The sequence below is a fragment of the Trachypithecus francoisi genome, unplaced genomic scaffold (assembly GCF_009764315.1).
Source record: "Trachypithecus francoisi isolate TF-2019V2 unplaced genomic scaffold, Tfra_2.0 Lachesis_group0, whole genome shotgun sequence".
In the NCBI taxonomy this organism is placed as follows: Eukaryota; Metazoa; Chordata; class Mammalia; order Primates; family Cercopithecidae; genus Trachypithecus; species Trachypithecus francoisi.
Window position 1 is genome coordinate 160,459,854 of NW_022681453.1, and position 18,227 is coordinate 160,478,080.

Below are 18,227 nucleotides of genomic sequence, written 5' to 3' on the forward strand. Positions count from 1 at the left end.
AGACATGGACCCCAGGGCATGAGCTGGCTGGGGCCTCCAGGTCATGCATATGCGCGAGAGAGTGGCCCTAGTTGAGAGCCCATGCATCTGCACACACCTCCCAGGACTGGCTAAGGAAGTGGGTGTGCAGGGGCCAGCCAGTGCAGCCTGCTGGAGGTGGCTGGCAATGCCCAAGCCAGAGGGAGTGCATGGCCCAGGGTCCCTGCGGGTTTAGGCATCACACTCATGTGGTGATGGAACCCACAGGAATGTTCCCCAGCTTGTCCGCTGCAGGGTGTGAGAGCTGCTGACCTACAATGAACCAAGACTTCAGTCCCAGTGGCACGCAGTTCTGCTAACTCACCCACATGGAGGCTCGAAGGGGTCAGACTGAACTCTAAGCACAGCAGGAACACTTGCACGTCAGCCAACCCCCAACAGTCCTTCTTTACCTCAGGAAATGCCTCCCCCTCAACCTCCCCTTGTGTATCCAGACGCTGTGGTAGCTCATGGGATATGCCTTCTGGGAGAGAGCTGGAACAGCTTGTGGAGGAGTGGGTAGGAGATGTGCTACCAGCCACTGCACAGCTGTCCAGATGCATGTCCAGTAGCACCTGACACTGAGGCAAGTGATCACTCCCAGAAAGGGCAAAGCTGGCCAGAGCCACGATTCAGGCTGTAGCCCTTCTCAGGTCCCTGCAGCCGCTTGTCCCTGTCACAGTCAGACATCAACACTGCAGAGGTTGGTCGGACTCAAAAAGATGTACTTTTGCAGAGTTCAAAAAGATCTGGCCATCATCTTTCAAGGGCTGAAAAATCACCCTAGGCTTACTGTGCCTCAACATAACTGAACAGGAAGCCTGGAGAACACAAAAAAACCCTAGTGCCAGCCCAGTCAACCTTTCCTTGCCCATGTCCCAAGCCCTCACCTAAGGCATGGAGGCCTGAGTGCTGGCAGTGTGGCTAGAAGCCCCAGTGAGCCTTTCTGGGAAGCTGGGAGGGAGGTGGCTTTTCTCAGCAGGCCTCAATGATGGTCCTTGTCAAGCCAAGCGACTGGGGATGAGGAGGAAGGTGGGACTGACACCTTTCCTCAGAGAAGACTCAGCTGCCAGCTCCCAGGAGTTGCTGGTACACACACCCAGCCAGTGCATGTTTAAAGCAGGTTACCCTCACTCCATCTCTGAGGCCGTGGACACATAGACTTCACAGAGACAGTGTGACTCCAGCACAGCCCATGAGGGTGACCAGTGCAGAAGCCCTGCCTGGGGACACCCAGCCCCAGCTGGCTCATCTGTTTCAAGGGAGCTAGGGGGAAGCAGTGTCCTGATGGGGATGTTCTACCCAGCAGACCAGCCCAGGCCCATGTCGTAGGACTTCTTGCCTTGGAGCTGGCTCAGCTGGCAGTTGGTGCCCTCTTCACCACAGCAATGACATAATGGTTGGTTTGTGAATATGCAAAGGAGCAGAGAGAAAGAAGGGCCAAAGGAAGATGCCATATTGTCACTGATCTTCTGGAGCATGTACCATGCAGAACTCTGGGATGCTAGGACCTCACCATCCCCCGGCAAGTGGGTAGAAAAAGAAAAAAAGCCCTTAATCGACAGGAGAGAGAACACCGTCCCTTTTCAAGTCAATAAACACTAGTTCTTTTTTTTGGCTAGTCCCTCTAAGCCAGTGGAGACAGGATGCTCAAGGGCACCAGCTATTACAGGGCCTACTGAGTGGAGCGCATTTAGGGAGAGCTTCAGCGCCCAGCCATTGTGTTGTTACTGCTTCTCCCTGAGAGTTTTTCTCCTTTTGCCCATTTTCCCCCATTTCCCCAACAGCGGTTCTCCCTGCAGCTCAAACACAAAGTGAAGGTGTAAGAGGAAGGACGCAGGGGTGTCCCAGGAATATGCCGGGGTCCTTCAAGTGAGTCAGACTGAGGCCGGTTACGCTCACACACACACTGATGACACTAATGGACAAGTATGGGAAAGAGGCAAAGCCTCATTCCTAGACTCCCCAAAATCTCTCCTCACCATAGACGGAGGCCCGTGTTCTGTCACCCAGGTAGGGTTAGCACAAGGAGAGGCAGTCAGGTCCTGTGTGTCTCCAGAGAGGGGCCTCCCATGGGTGAGACCCCACTGGATGAGCAATGGACTCTTGACAGCACTCCCCTCTCAGGCTGGAGATACCCCACAGCCAGCAGCACCAGAGGAGTTTCTATCAAAATGTGCAGTTTATAGTCACCCAGGAAGAGCCAAATTCTCAGCTCTCAGGAGTCAGCATCAGAGACAGCCTCCTTCAATTCAAAGAACTCCAGCAACTTGGTTCCCTACTAAGTGTAATGCTGACAGGGCCCCTGCCACACCCACCATTGCTGCGGTGTAGGACCAGAGACACCCGTCCCCAGGGAAAACACACCATCTTTTGACCCACAGAATTCTGCCATGATGGGCTTCATGCTGTAGGGGGTCTGCCTCAAACACTAAACCTCAATCAATGGTCGCAGCATCTGCTTCATTTGCCTGAAAGAGAAAGGAACAGACCATGAATGATGCCCATCACCTCTGAGAAAGACTCCTCTAACCCTCTGCCAGAGACACTTGCTCAATAGACACTTGCATGGCTTCAAGCCTCCTTCACCTCCATCATGTCACTGCTCAAATGTCATCTCCTCAGTGAGGCCTTCCCTGACCACAGTCTTCAAACTACCACCTCGTCTATGCTGGATACCACCTTGTTTTCCTTCAGAGCCTTTATCAACCATGTGACAATCTCTGTTTATTGTTTGTCCTCCCCTTTGGAATGTAAGCGCCATGAAGGTGGAGGCATGTTTGTCTGTTCTATTCCCTACTGAATCCCAGCACCTAGAGGAGCACCTAGCACAGGTAGGTGTTCAATAAACATTTGTTGGGTACGTGAGTGAATGCACCGTAGAATATTTCCATCCATAAGAAGTCAGGTTTTGCACTCTCAGATGTGGATTTCTTTGGCAGGGATCTGTCAGCTAAAAGTTCCTTCCTTCAAGAAGCTAGCAACTGCACAGCCTCTTCTCCACAATGAGGTTGGATCATCTCCCTACCTGTCACGGAAATCATTCTTTTTATTCATTTATTAATTGACATTTAAAGTAACTTGAGTTTTTCTGAATTTACTATTATGTTTCTGTATGCCTCCCTTTTCCTCCATTCCACGTTTTCTTATAAATATTTTATACTATATATTCATATATATGTATGTATATTTGTATCTATGTATGTGTGTATAAAGTTAGGACTCTATTAAATGCATGCATCAGAAACTGACACGAATTACCTTAAGAAAAGGAGAGATTTAGTATACAGGTAAAAGGACAAAAGGCCACTGGGCCTTGTGAGCACTATCAAGATGAGAAGCAATGAGAATTGACATGGGTTTCAAGTCCATCCCATGGGTTCCAGCTCATGATTATGGCCTCCAGGTAGTTCTTGCCTTTCTCCACTTTACATACATCTTTCTTTCCTGACTGACTCCTCTGCAAACCCCAATAACAGATGCAAAAAGACAACAGTCTCATAGAGACTGCTTAGCTAGCACCCACAACTGTATAAGGTCAAATTCCTCTAACAAATCTCTCGCTCTCTCTTCCCATAAACACACACACACACACACGTTACAAAAATAGATGAAAATTTATGCACATCTTTATGACCCTTACTGAATATTTCTAAATTGGTTTCCAGAAATGATATAGAAATGTATAATTTATAATGCCAATAGCAATGCATACCAATTTCACTGCAAACCTACCAGTGAGAAGTGTTATCACTTTAGAAATGTCATTACATTACTAAACACAAACTGCTACTTTTAGAATGGTTTTATTTGCATTTCTTTGTTTATTAAAAGGGATGAACATTTTTCCTTTATTGTTAATATTCTTAGTTGTAATGTCTTTTCTGCAAATGGCTTGTTTATAGTTTGTTATTCTTCAGTATTTCTTATAAGTTTAAATAACATCTTTATATAGTTTGTAGTTTTGTTATAGCTGATGTGTTTTTTTTTTTTTTGCATGCTTAGGGCTTTTTAAAAACATTTCTTTGTCATGGTTTAAATTTTTTTACATTTCCAAATGTGTCTACTTTTGTAATTTCTCTAGTTATGTCTATGTCTTTTAATCAAGTTGAGTCAAGCTGGGAATTTATTTCGGTGAATGGATTAAGAAGCTCACTTGATTATTGTTTCTGAATGACTACCCAGTTGTCCAACTAAAGACTCCTTTCTCAGCCATTTGTTTGGCAAGTTTGCCTTATTATACTTATCTAAATCTAGTATACATGTATCAAAACACCACATTTACCCCATAAATATGTACAATTATTATTTATCAAATAAAAATTCAATTTAATTTGATTTAAAGAACAAATCTACATGTATCTTACCTAAATTTATTAAGCCTAGGACCCTCATGCCCTAATGTCTATCACAGTTTGCATCTCTATCATATCATGTAGATAATTAGATAGTTGAATGGATATACAGAAAGCTGACAATGTATCTGAATCTTGTTCTCTTCCGGGTCTTCTATATATGTGCCAGTATCCTGTCCTTTGTAACACTGTTATTTAAATATGGTATAGTTTTAGGTAGGACTCAGCCACTCCCCTGCTACTCTTCTTTTTCATAATACAACTTTAAAATTTCATGCGTGTAGTTTTTCCCAAGAATGTTATAAATATTTTATTGATTCTTTTAAAAAGACTGTATTTTGATTAAACATATACTAAATTTATGAGTAACTTTGGGAAGGTATGCAAGTATGTGATATTTAGTCTTTCCATCTGGGAATACAGCATATGTTTTCATTTGTTAATAAATATTATTCACTTGTTACAGACCTTTATATTTTATTTATTTATTTACTATTTTATTTATTTATTTATTTCGAGACAGAGTCTTGCTCCGTTGCCCAGGCTGGAGTGTAGTGGCGCAATCTTGGCTCACTGCAACCTCTGCCTCCTGGGTTCTCCTGCCTCAGACTCCCAAGTAGCTGGGACTACAGGCATGTGCCACCACACCAGGCTAATTTTTATATTTTTCTAAATGACTAGAGATGGGGTTTCACCACGTTGGGGGCCAGGCTGGTCTCGAACGCCTGACCTCAAGTGATGCACCCATGTTGGCCTCCCAAAGTGCTGGGATTACAGGTGTGAGCCACCACACTCAGCCTATATTATATTTATAAAAGTCTTGCAGATCTCTCATATAATATTTTTCCAGAAATATTTTTCTTTTTACTATTTTAAATGTAAATGAGATAACAATTTTGGGATTTTTTTCACAGCTAACAATTATTGGTATATGAAAACGACTGTGATACATTTATCTTTTGCCAAACTAATGTATTCATTAATAAATAATTATAGTAACATTTCTCTTGATTCTACTGTATTTTCTAGGCATTCCACCATCTGAAAATATTGGTGTTTTTGTTTGTTTCTTCTATCTTGTATGCATTTTATATCATATTGCACTATGATAACTTCCAAAAACAATATTTAGTAATAATATCGACACTAGAGCTTCTTGTTTATTTCTGAGCCTTTACAGATTCTCTTTCAATGTAATGCTAGCTTTGCTTGACATAGGTATTTTACTGAGATTGAATCCTTCTCTATTAGTTGTTGAATTATGATTAGGATTATGATTTTTGCTATCAATGAATGTTGAGCAGCTATATTTTTCTCTACACATAGTCCCTGCATTTTCAGATCTTTGGCTTGTTTCTTTCTGCTCTAAAGCATGGGCTGGTTCCTATGGGGAGAAAGCAATAAACAACAGCAAGTGCAGAAAAACAAAACGAAAGTATAGACTTTCTTCCACTCTGTTTTAGTCAGCAGTGACTTACTGCGATGGCCTCAATGTACTCAAGGGAAAACGTTCTCTTCACGCAAGTGACAAGGGGACCATCTGCTGGAAACACTTTTTAAATATTGTCTCAGAAACTGGCACACCTCATGGCCTCATGATCTGATGTGGCACACCATCCTCCAGTTTTCTCAGGAGGGGCCAGGCACAGCCCTAGGAGGGAGAGGCCAGAGGTGTAAGGGACCCACAGCACTCACTCTTCTGTGCTGGGAGAAGAGATTAAAGACAAGATAAAGGGTCAGCTGAGAGGGGTACACACCAATTCCATAGGCTGCCTGGCTCACATGAATTCTCTGGGCCCATTTCTTTGATTCTGCCCCACCCCTCAGCTAAAAAAGCCAAAAGCCTCCATCAAAAGTTAAACATAGAATTAGCATACAGTACAGCAATTCACTTTTAGGTATCTATCCAAAAGGATTGACAACAGGCACTCAAACACATGCACACGAATGTTCACAGCAGCACTATTTCCAAAAGCGAAATGGTGGAAACGGCCCAAATGTGCATCAACAGATGAATGCATGAACAAAATGGGGAACAGCCAGATGATGGAATATGATTCCGTCATGAAAAGAATGAAGTACTGCTACATGCCGCAGGGTAAATGAACCTCGAAAACTCCAACTTGAGTGCAAGTAGCCCGACACCAAAGGCTCCCCACGATATGATTCCATTTATATGAATATCTAGACTAGGTACATCTATAGAGACAGGAAGGAAATTAATTGGTGGTTGCCATGTGCCAGGGGGTGAAGAAAATGGGCACTGACCACTTATGGGTATGGAGTTCTCTTTTAGGATGGTGAAAACGTTTTGGAACTAGATAGAGGTAGTGGTTGTACAACATTTCCAATGCCCTAAATACTACTGATTCGTACACTTTTAAATGACTAATTTATGTTATGTGAGTCTCACATCAAAAATTTAAAAAATGCTTCCTATCCCCACAGGTAGGGCCTAGTGATTCACTCAGTATCTCAACATCGGCGACTCGAACGTTACACGGTAGGGTTGCCGGGATGTTAACATCAGTGACTTTAGTTTACTGGCATTGTATGGTGCAATAATTAATGTAGAGAGCACTAGAAAGGCAAAATGCTGTTTACGAATCTGTGGTATTTGGGCAAAACATTATTTAAATGAACTCTAGAAGGTGAGGTTTGCAATAATAACTACCATTTTTGACTGAGCCCCATATGTTAGGCAGTGGGCCAGGCACATTTCTTTCCTCTAATTTTCACAGTTGTGAAATGAGATTTTTAAAAAACTTCCAGGGAATTAAATAACTGGAGTTGAACTTAATATTTGAACCATCCAGGTCTGTTTGACTCCAAAACCTATACTGCTTTTTAACTGTCTATAGGTAGGAAATATTAAAAGAAATAGGACAGAAGACGCCAAATTACCTTACACAGAATCCCATGCCAGTGATGAAAAGGGACAAATAGAGCCCTTCAAATTGACTTGAAAATGTCTTCAGTAGCAGCAAGACAGGGTAAGAAGCCCAAGTGAGGGAGTGGAATTAGGCAGGCCATGCGCCTTTGTGTGGATGTCAAGATAAGGCCTTTTTTAGAAGTCAGTATTTTCAGTCACCACTGTATTTGTGTTAAAAAAAAAAAAAAAAAAAAAAAGGTGGAGAGTAGCTCGATGTGGTACTGTGTGTCTACAATCCCAGATGCTTGGGAGGTTGAGGCAGGAGGATTGCTTGAGCCCAAAGAGTTTGAGACCACCCTGGGCAACATGGTGAGACTTGTCTCTACAAAAAATAAAAAATTAGCTAGGTGTGGTGGCACGTGCCTATAGTTCCAGCTACTCAGGAGGCTGAGGTGGGAGGATCTCTTGAGCCCAAGAGGTTGAGACTGCAGTGAGCCATGATTGCGCCACTGCTCTCCAGCCTGGGCAACAGAGTGAGAACCTATTTCCAAAAAAGAAAGAAAGAAAAAAAAAGAAAAAGAAAAAAAGGTATAAGTAAAAGCCAGGAAGCCTCCCATAATTTGAAAAAAAAAAAAGAAATGGAGAAAAAAGTTCAAATAGAAACATCATAAAAGACTATATATGAATATAGGAATAGAAAATAAGAACATGAAAAGATCCTCGCATTATGAGTCCCCAGAGAAATGCAAATTAAAGTCACATGGAGATTGACTTCACTACATACCAATTAGAATGCATACCTATTAGAACGGCTAACTGTGAAAAACTGACACCACTGGCAGGACATGGAGCAGCTGAAACTCTTACATGCTGCTGGCGGGAATGTAAAATGGCACAACTACTCAAAGTCGAGTTGAACATACACTTACCGGTATGACCCAGTAATTCTAGATATTTAACCAAAAGAAATAAAAACATGTCCTCTGAAGACTCGTCCACTAATGTCCATGGCAGCTTTATTCATAATAGCCCCAAACTGGAGACAATCTAAATGTCCATCAACAAGTGAATGGGTGAATAAGCTGTGGCAAATCCATTCAATAGAGTACTACCCAATAATAAAAAGGAATGAAGCATGCTACACACAAGAACATGGATGAATCTCAAAACAAGTACGTCGAGTTAAAAAAAAAAAAAAAAAAGCCAAATAAAGCACAATATACTGTATGATTCTACTTACATGGAATCCTAGAAAAGACAAAACTTATCTATAATGGTAGACAGTAGGAATGACTGCAGGCATCTTGGGAGTGATGAAAATGTCATTTATCTTGGTGATAATTACATGAATAGTTATATTTGTTAAGATTCACTGAACTATATGTATACTTTAAATGAGTACATGGTATTATGCTATAGGTAAATCATACTTCAATAAAAATGATTTTAAAGGCCAGGTACAGTGGTTAACACCTGTAATGCCAACACTTTGGGAGGCTGAGGCAGAAGAATCACTTGAGCCCAGGAGTTCGAGACTAGCCTGGGCAAGATGGTGAGACTCCACCTCTACAAAAATTTTTAAAAATTAAAAGTTAGCTGGGCCAAAAGAAACTATCATCAGAGTGAATAGGAAACCTACAGAATGGGAGAAAATTTTTGCAATCTATCCATCTGACAAAGGGCTAATATCCAGAATCTATAAGGAACTTAAACAAATTTACAAGAAAAAACAATCTCATCAAAAAGTGGGCAAAGGATATGAATAGACACTTTTCAAAAGAAGACATTTATGCGGCCAACAAACATATGAAAAAAAAGCTTACCATCACCAATCATTAGAGAAATGCAAATCAAAACCACAGTGAGATACCATCTCATGCCAGTTAGAATGGCAATCATTAAAAAGGAAACAACAGATGCTGGAGAGGATGTGGAAAAATAGGAATGCTTTTACACTGTTGGTGGGAGTGTCAATTAGTTCAACCATTGTGGAAGACAGTGTGGCAATTCTTCAAGGATCTAGAACCAGAAATACCATTTGACCCAGCAATCCATTACTGGGTATATACCCAAAGGATTATAAATCATTCTACTATAAAGACACCTGCACACTTATGTTTATTGCAGCACTGTTCACAATAGCAAAGACTTGGAACCAACTCAAATGCCCATCAATGATAGACTGGATAAAGAACACGTGGCACATATACACCATGGAATACTATGCAGCCACAAAAAAGGATGCGTTCATGTCCTTTGCGGGAACATGGATGAAGCTGGAAACCATCATTCTCAGCAAAGTAACACAGGAACAGAAAACTAAACACTGCATGTTCTCACTCATAAGTGGGAGTTGAACAATGAGCACACATGGACACAGGGAGGGGAACATCACACACTGGGGCCTGTCGGGGGTTGGGGGGATGGGGGAGGGATAGTATTGGGAGGAGCACCTAATGTAGATGATGAGTTGATGGGTGCAGCAAACCACCATGGCATGTGTATACCTATGTAACAAACCTGCACGTTCTGTACATGTATCCTGGAACTTAAAGTATAATAAATAAACAAAATAAAATAAAAAATTAGCTTGGCATGGTGATGCACACCTGTAGTCCCAGCTACTCAGGAGGGTAAGATGGGAGGATTGCTTGAGCCTAGGAGTTCGAGGTTGCAGTGAGCTATGATCACACCACTGCTCTCCAGCCTGGGTGACAGAAAGGGACTCTGTCTCTATAAAAAAGAAAAAAGAAAGAAATAATTTTTAAAAGAAAATGAAAGTATGTGCAAGCAAGCTAAGGGTAGAAAGAGTCAAGTAACCTAGACTAGGTCACTCACTAAAAGCACTGGCCATATGGCAGGGGTAATCAGAGCCCGCTGTGAATATTTCAGACTGATCCTGAAATGGGAAAGCTGCTGATGCTCACCAAACAGAGAAAGTTCTTAAGCAAGGTCAAGAAGCTGAGAAAGGAGGTGGAGGCCAAGGTGGAGGTACTGGCTGTCTGAGCCCTTGGCTCCTGGATCTTGCAGGGCATACCAATAACTGCCCCCTTCCCTTTGGTCTTTTTTATTTAAGCTACTTTGGTTGCATTTTCTGTCATTTGCCACCAGAATCGTTCTTGTTTGACTAGAATACTGAGCTTTGAGGAAAGCATATCCCAGACTCCCGTCTGGTCCAGCAGCCAAGAAGGAGAGAGAAGGTGAATGTGGAGGTTGAAATGGACAGCTCTTGCCTCTGGTTTGTAAACACAGGGTGAATTGGGAAAATAAACTTTTGGTCAGAGCCTGACATTGCCAGGACAAGAGACAGAGGAAGAACAAACAGTACAAGCCCTGTTCAGGAAGAATTTCAGAACCATCCCAGCGGGGCTGCACTCTGGGTTTCCTTGTGATTGCAGTTGAGCTACAGCTGTGCTCTACCTTCCAGGCTTCCCTAGCCCCAGCAGAGCTCCCTGTGTGGCCCCACGTGGCAGTGCTGAGCCAGTGAGGGGCCACCACAGCACCCCCTTCCCTTCCTGCCTTCTTCTTGCTCTGCCCTTGCTCTGGTTATCCCTCACCCCACATAAGATACCCTACCCCAGAAATTATTTACAACAGTCTCAGACATGACAGAACCAGGGCTGGACAGAACCAACAGTTGCTGAGTCAGGAAAGGCTCTTCACATGCATGAGTTCATTGACTCTGTATCACTCCCTTCCTCAAATCACTCAGCCAAGAGCCCTGGAGGAGCCCACCCTTGCAAAACAGGAAGGTGCCCCTTGCATTTATGTTCAGGATTTTTACCAGTGAAACTCACCTGTGCCTAGAACTCTGCCTGCCACTAGACACAGTATCTCATTTTCACAGTAATTGTGTGTTTGTTGTGAAAAGGCAATTACTAGTGAATGAAACCAGCTCAGAGATGTCAAGGGAGAGCTCAGAGTCACACAGCAGTGAGTAACAGGTGGATCTCATTCTATAGTGATTGTTTTTTCTCTATATCCCTCTACCTCTCTACCTCTGTTGTATGGTAAAAGTACTGGAAGCGCTGTCCAGTTTGGGGCAAGAAAAATCCTTCTGGTTAGATGTTAGGCACACCTAACATGTGTCCTGCCTGCTCCTCCCCCGCACTTAATAATAACCCTTAAGCCCCGGGGGGGAAAATCCCTTCTCTCCTTTAACCCCATTTCTTTCACTTTAAAGGAGATCAACAGCCTCTAGGCCAGGGGTCATGAACTTACTCTGTCACAGGCTAAAGAGTAAATAGTTTAGGCTTTGTGTGCCACACAGTCTCTGTGGCAACTACTCAACTCTGACGTTGAAGCCTGTGAAAGTTGATCATACAGAACTGGGTCATTTTTGTCATATCCAACTAAAACACGGTGAGAAGTCAGGGGCAAAAAAGCACTCGGGGCTCATAGCATTGCTCCACATGTGAAATTCTTCGCAAGCCTGGCTGCTGAAACTGCCTATTGTAACCTGAGACCAGTTTTAGTTAACAGCTACTGGCTAAGTAGCTGCCATTCTAAGGTTAATTTTACCTGTTATAGTCCCTCACCAGTCAGGACTTGTCAGTTCCCCAAAACTTTACTTGTGCCAATGAACTTTCTAGAAGAACATTTCTCCTTTTCTATGAAACCTCCAATTTTCTCTTTGTCCTTTGGACATATAGAAGACAACCCAGTCTGTGTGTGTGCCCAGAATTTCAATTCTTGCTTCTCAAATAAAATGTTTTAAACTTGGGGACGGGCGCGGTGGCTCAAGCCTGTAATCCCAGCACTTTGGGAGGCCGAGACGGGCGGATCACGAGGTCAGGAGATCGAGACCATCCTGGCTAATATGGTGAAACCCCGTCTCTACTAAAAAATACAAAAAACTAGCCGGGCGACGAGGCGGGCGCCTGTAGTCCCAGCTACTCGGGAGGCTGAGACAGGAGAATGGCGTGAACCCGGGAGGCGGAGCTTGCAGTGAGCTGAGAGCCGGCCACTGCACTACAGCCTGGGCGGCAGAGCAAGACTCCGTCTCAAAAAAAAAAAAAAAAAAAAACTTGGGGATATTTGACTTGGACAAGTCTGAAAGCTGCCATAGACAATATTTAACTGAATGATCATGATTGCATTCTAACAAAATTTTATTTATGGACACTGAAATTTGAATTTTATATAATTTTCATGTCACATAATATTGCTCTTTTGATTTCCCCTTCAATCTTTTTTTTTTTTTTTTTTAAACAGAGTCTCACTCTGTCGCCTAGGCTGGAATGCAGTGGTGTGATCTCGGCTCACTGCTACCTCCATCTCCCGGGTTCAAGAGATTCTCACACCTCCGCCTCCCGAGTAGCTGGGACTACAGTGGGGCGCCACCACATCCGGCTAATTTTTGTATTTTTAGTAGAGACGGGGTTTCATCATGTTGGCCAGGCTGGTCTGGAATTCCTGACATCACGTGATACACCACCTTGGCCTCCCCAAATGTTGGGATTACAGACCTGAGCCACCGCGTCCGGCCTTTCCCTTTCAACCATTTAAAGATGGGAAAAGCATTCTCGGCTCATCTAGGTGTATACAACATCAAGCCGCAGACAGGATTTGGCCAGCTGGTCATAGTCTGCAATCCGCTCTCTGGTCAACGGGCTTCTGCGAGGACCAAAGTGTCAGGTGCGTCCGCGTGGAGAAAGCACTTTTAGGGGTGCATCGCAGCCCTGCAGGCCCGCTGGCTGTCCGGTCATCGCGCAGGGTCCCGCTGTGACCGACCCGCTGCTGGCACCCAGTGCCTCCACAGAGCACCCTGCAGCGCCGTGCCCCACCTCGACTTCCAGCGCGCACTCACCCAGCGCCCCGGCGTACAGCAGGGCGCAGGAGACTAGCCTCATTCTCCGCGGCTGGCGCGCGTCACCCAACCCGCTCTCGCGCCTCGTCCAGCTTTACCCTGCCGGAGCAAGCAGCGCCTCCTGGCAAAGGTTCGCCCTGGGACCCTCGTTACTTCTCGCACTCTTCCCATGGGGCAGGCAGCGAGCAGCTTGTGCCTTCAGTGGGACCAGAGGGCTGCAAGTTGCGAGCCTCTCTCCAGCCCCCTGCCCAGCGCCGGGGTCTGCGAGGCTGCACCTCGGGCGAAGGGGCAGCACCCCGGAACCTGAGCAGCTTCGGAGCGCACTAGTCTGGTCGCCTTACAACCCAGAGAGAGATCCGCGGGGCGTCCCAGGTGAGTTGCTAGTTCGCAAGTTTCTGACCCCCGGACCCTCATCCAGCCCAGCAGCTCCTAAACATCTCAAAAACACAAAATCTTTGGGATTCGGGGGCTGTCCATAGGGTGAAAACTGTGGGCTCTTCCCCCAGGAAAGCACGCGCTCTCGTATACCCAACGTTTTGAACACAGTTCTCTTTTTTTTTTTTTTTTTTTTTTTGAGACGGAGTCTTGCTCTGCCGCCCAGGCTGGAGTGCAGTGGCCGGCTCTCAGCTCACTGCAAGCTCCGCCTCCCGGGTTCACGCCATTCTCCTGCCTCAGCCTCCGGAGTAGCTGGGACTACAGGCGCCCGCCTCGTCGCCCGGCTAGTTTTTTTGTATTTTTTAGTAGAGACGGGGTTTCACCGTATTAGCCAGGATGGTCTCGATCTCCTGACCTCGTGATCCGCCCGTCTCGGCCTCCCAAAGTGCTGGGATTACAGGCTTGAGCCACCGCGCCCGGCCTTGAACACAGTTCTCAAGGATTCTCAGACTCTTCCTCCCAAAGGGTCTCCATCGAGAGAATGGACCACTCCTGGGTCCTCTCGGAAACTCTACCCAAATGACACTGTCCCCAGCAGCCCTCAGCTCTGGGAGGCCAAGATCAGGTGAAGCGTTGAACCCAGAGAGGGCTGCCTCTCCTCGCACCTGCAGCGCGATCCTGCTCAAGTCTGTGACTTCTGCCTGAGGAAAATCTGAATTTAAATAAAAATTTAAGAAATCTTAATTAAAGTGTAATAAATATATATACAACGTCACATGTCCTAAATAAATGTACTGCTTAATTATCATCAAATGAACCCATCCACATAATCAGCACCCACATCACATCAAGAAACAAAACGTTAACAGAGCTGGCACAGCCCCCTCCCACAAAGGTACCCATTATCTTGACTTCTAACAGAATAGACTAATTCTGCTGATTTTTGAGCTTTATGCAGATGGAATCATACCATATGTACAATTTTGTGTTTGGCCTCTTTCACTGGAGATTCTGTGTGTGAGATTCACCTATGTTGTGTATAGTTGCCCTTTATTCATTCTCAGCATTGCACATTTTACACTGTATATGCAGCACATTTTATCTTTCCTCCTGATCGTTACAGTCTTCAGTTTGGACTCCTAAGGATAGTGCTGCTGTGAATATAATTTTAATTTTATTTTCTATCTGCTGCTAGTATCTGAAAAAAACAATTGGGTTTTGTATACTGACCTTGAATCTAGTGATCTTGCTGAATTGTCTTATTAGTTGGAATTGTTTCTTTTCTATGTACACCCTTATATCTTATATGGATAACATCAGTTTTGGTTTTTCCTTTCAGGTCCTTAGGAATCTCTTTCCTCTTGACTTACTGCACTGGCTAGAACTCACATTACATTCTACTACATGTCTTTTAGTGCACTTAGGTATGCATTACTGCAGGGTTTCCCCGTACATCATGAAGTAGATGTATGTTCAGCTTTAATAGTTACTGCCAAACTATTAATACAATATTGAGTAGAAGTGGTGATAGGGAAAGTTTTCAATAATTCTCCATTATGCAAAATTTTTGCTGGTGTTTTGTTTCGTTTTAAATATTATTAACCATATTAAGGAAATTTCCTTCCTTCCTGGGTTGCCTAAATTTTTAAAAAGTCATGAATGGGTGTTGCATTTTGTCAAGTATTTTTTCTGCACCTAAGATACTTATATGATTCCCTTTTCTTTTTATGTTAACGTGGTAAACTCCCCTAATTGTTTCTTTCTCTTTCTTTTTTTCTTTCTTTCTTTTTCTTTCTTTCTTTCCTTTTTGTGTTTACCTTCCTTCCTTACATCCTTCCATTCTTCCTCTCTCTTTCCCCCTCCTCTCCCCTCCCCTCTCTTTCTTTCCCTTCCTTTCCCTTTTCTTCCCTTCCCTTCCTTCTTGCTTGGGTCCTGCTCTATTGCCCAGGCTGGAGTGCAGCTGTGGGATCATACTTCAGTGAAGGCTCCACCTCCTAGGCCCAAGTGATCCTCCCTCCTCAGCCTCCCAAGTAACTGGGGCTACAGCTGTGCACCACCATGCTGGACTCCTTTAATTGATTTTTAAATGTTAAACTACTCTTACATTCTTGGAATAAACCCCCCTTGGCTATTATGTATAACTTTTTTTTACATATTGCTGAACTTACTTTTCTTTTTAGGATTTTTTGCATTTGTGTTCGTGAGAGAAATCATTCTGCAGTTCTCTTTATCTTAATGTCACTAAAAGTTTGGTTTCAGGGTTATAATGGCTCACAAAATGAACTGGCATATGCTACTTCTTTTCTTATTCTCTGAAAGACACTGTGTAAGAATAGCGTTCTTTCTTTCTTAAATGTTTGCAAGGCTTCACCAATGAAGCCACCTGTATTTAGAGTTTTATTTGTGGAAAAGTTTTTGATAACAGATTGAGTTTCTTAAATAGCTAGAGAAATATCCAGGTTTTATGATCCTTCAAATTTCAATATTGGTAAGTTTTTTTTTTTAAAGAAATTTGTCCATTTTATCTAAATTTTCAAACTTATTGATATAAAATCATTCACGATCTTATCCTTTGACATTTTTAGTATGTGGTGTTTAGTATTTTCATTGCTGATATTGGTGATTTATGTTACCACTTTTCCTTGGTTAGTATTGCCAGGATTTTACCTATTTCATTAATCTTTTCACAGAATCAACCTTGGCTTTGCTGTTTTTCTCTATTGTACAATCATTTATTATTTCATTGATTTCTGCTCTTTTGACTTTCTTTGAGTTTTGGTCTTTCTCTAGCTTCTTTATTCTTTCTTTCTTCTTCTCCTCCTTCTCCTTTTTCTTCTTCTTCTTTTTTTTTTTTTTTTTTTTGACAGTCTCGCTCTATTGCCCAGGCTGTAGTGAAGTGGCACGATTGCGGCTCACTGCAACCTCCGCCTCCTGGGTTCAAGTGATTCCCCTGCCTCAGCCTCCTGAGTAGCTGGGATTACAGGCACGAGACACAGCACCTGGCTAACTGTTTTTTTTTTTTTTTTAGTGGAGATGGAGTTTCACCATGTTGTTCAGGCTGGTCTCTAACTCCTGGCCTCAAGTGATCTGCCTGCCTTGGAGTCTCAAAGTGCTGGGATTACAGGTGTGAGCCACCGTGCCTGGCTTTTCTTGCTTTTTTTTTTTTTTTTTTTTTTTTTTTAAGGCAGTTAAGGTCATTGATTTTTCAGCCTCTCTTCTCTACTATATGTGATGAAGGCTATGAATTTCCCTATAAGCAGTCCTTTTCTTAATATATTATAACTTCATGGTTATTCAGTTCAAAATATATTCTAATTTTATTGTGATTTCTTATTCAACTCATGGTTTATTTAGAAATGTATTGCTTGATTATCCAAGTGGGCCAATATCATCATAAGGGTTCTTTAAATGTAGAAACAGAGCCTCCAGAAAGGAACTTAGCCCTGCTGACATCTTGATTTAAGCCCAGTGAGACCCATTTCCGACTTCCTACCTCCAAAACCGTAAGATACTAAGTTTTGTTACAATAGTAACAGGCAACTCATATACTTGATATATTTATTGGAGCCTCTTCAAGGTGTGGCATTATCTTTTTATCTCCCATTCCACGGAACTTCAAATTGTGCCAAGTATCTTAAGGAGAAAACTGGCCCTTTGTCAAGCTTAGTTCTCTGCTCCTCCCTTCTCGCTGGGATCTTGCCTCCACTTCTGTTTTTCCAGCCCTGAGACTGCCATCAGCTCGGCTGGTTTCTCTGTAAGCCAGCAGTGACCCTCTGCTCAGGCAAAGCCAGATTCCCTCTGACTTTGTGCCGAATGGTTCATCTTTAACTGTCCTGGCTCTCCCTTCACTTATTCAAACATTTGAAAGGAAATAGGGTCTATGAGGGCAGAGATCACTTTTTCTTGTCCAACATTCTAATACAAGGTTGGAAAATAGTGTCTGCTATAATATTGGGCTCAAAAAATCAAACAGATCAATAAATGCACACAAATATCTCAAAAGTGGGTTGAGCAATCTCCTCTGCAGACCTATGGACAAAAACCAAATAAAGTCCAGAGGTGATCATTCCTTCTAAGGTTAATTATCCACCTAAAACTAACACAGCTTAAATCCAATAGCAGCCACTGTGCCCCCGACCCTAGATTAGATCAAACTCTGAAAACTTCATGTGTACTGAGACAAAGTCATATTGCAAAGATAGGACATCCAAAGTGCTAAAGTCATTTCTGTGCTTTGGTGCAGGCTCTCACAAATAGCAAAGCAGAAGGTATGATGCTTGTATGGTGGAAAACAGTTTAAAAACTTCATGGCAAAGATGATCTTTGGAAAACTTGGGATGTATAGATTTATTATTAATTATGTACCAGGCAGGGTGCTAAGTGCTTCCCAAATGTTAATAGATAGTAACCCCACAAGGTTATTGCCATCCTCTTTTTGTACAGAGAGAAAGTGAAGCACAGAGAGGTTAACCAGTGACTTGCCCAAGGTCAGGTAGCTAGTAGGTGTCCAAGCTGGCATTCAAACCAGGCAGTCTGCTTCCATAGTCCATGCTCTTTCTCATGTGGCCTCTGGCATTTGTCTCTGGAGCAATTTCACACTTTCTGCTTTCCAAGGGATCTTGAAGTAATAACGTCATGGGAGCAACATGTTTGTTTAAACTGTTTCCAAGTTCAGAATTGGTTGGATTGGCACTAACTGCTATAATAGCAAAGCTCCAACATCTTAATGGTTTAGCACAATAGGAGTTGACTTCTTAGTAACATAAAGCCCATCTGGCAGCAATCGTGGTGATCTGTT

At 43.2% G+C, this 18,227-nt stretch overlaps 1 pseudogene; it reads right to left on the reverse strand.

Annotated features, from left to right (window-relative positions):
* Positions 1 to 13,586, reverse strand: part of LOC117078783 — a 54,579-nt pseudogene extending 40,993 nt beyond the window's left edge.
* Between the last annotated feature and the right edge of the window lie 4,641 nt (positions 13,587 to 18,227).